The sequence below is a fragment of the Triticum urartu genome, unplaced genomic scaffold (assembly GCF_056163025.1).
Source record: "Triticum urartu cultivar PI428250 unplaced genomic scaffold, HENAU_Tu73 scaffold2, whole genome shotgun sequence".
Lineage (NCBI taxonomy): Eukaryota > Viridiplantae > Streptophyta > Magnoliopsida > Poales > Poaceae > Triticum > Triticum urartu.
The window spans coordinates 2,771,800-2,773,492 of record NW_028260368.1 but is presented as its reverse complement, the minus strand read 5'-3'; the positions used below and the strand labels follow the sequence as shown (position 1 = coordinate 2,773,492).

The 1,693-nt window shown below is 32.7% G+C and overlaps 1 non-coding gene across 1 annotated transcript; it reads left to right on the top strand.

Moving 5' to 3' along the window:
* Nucleotides 1-209: 209 nt before the first annotated feature.
* Nucleotides 210-280, top strand: TRNAC-GCA (transfer RNA cysteine (anticodon GCA)). Its single transcript has one exon. It is a non-coding gene; the product is annotated as a tRNA-Cys (tRNA).
* The last annotated feature ends 1,413 nt before the right edge of the window (nt 281-1,693 follow it).

Below are 1,693 nucleotides of genomic sequence, written 5' to 3'. Positions count from 1 at the left end.
AATGGGAAGTTTTATTGTGTTAACAATGTATGTTTTAAGATAGAATCTATCGAGGAGAATAATAGAAACTGGATCAAAAAAAGCAGGAATAGATTTTTTGAAAAAGATTGGAAAAAAGTAAGTAGAATTATATTCAAAATAAAAGGGGCTTTTCGTAAGAAAACGTGGATGAATACTTGCTGTTTTCTAGATTTTTGATCGGATTTTTTGGCGGCATGGCCAAGCGGTAAGGCAGGGGACTGCAAATCCTTTATCCCCAGTTCAAATCTGGGTGCCGCCTGATCAATAAAATACTTAGGTTTTTTTTATAGTGCTGATCGAATTCGATAAATTTTTACTTCGCATAAGTTCGGGCAAGAGAGTAACTGGGCCTGCCGATACTGGGTTTAGAGAAACCATACCATAGTTCTATCCTCAAACTAGGGTTAGGGTTTGTTTTGACGGTAGTGGCCAAAATGGTTATCAATAGGGGTGAGGTAGTGTTTCCTTATTCTTTTATTATATGAATTTGAATTGGTTCTTAATTGAGATTCGATTTGATAATTTTAAAATACGAGGATAAGATGTCAGAAATCTTGGTATCCAAAGAAAGGTCCCTAAGGGGCATTCTTTTTTTTTTTCAATCTAAGATTCAAGAAGGGACTCCACGAAAGAATATCAAGACTTACTAATTATTATACATTTTTTTATCGTACATCTTATGTTACCTACATACACTAAAGTAAGGACTACTTAATTCTAACGAGAATCAGATTAAATAGGTCGATCAAAAATCAATTTAGGAGTTGTATTATGGATAAAATCTCTTCATTCTTTCATAGAATGATACAAAGCAAGGCTGCAGGGTTTAGGTCAAAAATAAACATTAGGTAAGGTAGGTATCCAATAAATATTTATCTATCGATAATTTTATGGTATATTCGGGCGTCCTTTGCTTAAAAAAAAAAAAAAGAGTAACAAAAGGAATAAAAAATCTTCCTATTCCCGCTTCTTCTATTCAGGACATCATTCCCGTACTCTTTCTTTTTTAAGGAAAAAAGGGCTATAGTATCTCGTATTTTTAATGCTCTCTAATTCTACCAGAATTCCTATAAGAATTTGTTAGGAGTAAATTCCTTGAACTGATTGATCCATGGCCTTAGGGCGGAATCCCTTTTTGACTCTGTACCCTTGATTCCACTATGATTATTGATCAATAGTAGAATAATCCCTTCATAGAAATAGGAGACATAATTTAGATGGATATAGTAAGTCTCGCTTGGGCTGCTTTAATGGTAGTCTTTACATTTTCTCTTTCACTAGTAGTATGGGGAAGGAGTGGACTCTAGGGATACTACTAATTGATTAAGTAATCAAATTGTTGTATCAATTCTTTTCTTTAATGGATCATTTTGCATTAATCATTTTGTCAAACGTTATTCTTTAATCTTTTTCTTTAGTTTTGTTTCACTCCTGTAAGAAACTCTTGTATTGTAAGTTGTAATGTAAGAAAGAGCCATTATACCAATTCAGAATTTCTACTAGAAATGACGAATGGTTAAAAAAAGTTCTATACATAAGAAAATTAGACTTTCTTCCACGGAACTATTCACGGCATATCACACATTTTCCATTTCCTTTTACTTTTTACTATAGTCTATTCTTCATATTATTTTTCTTTCCTTCCATGGATTCTTTGGTCAAGAATTGTCTT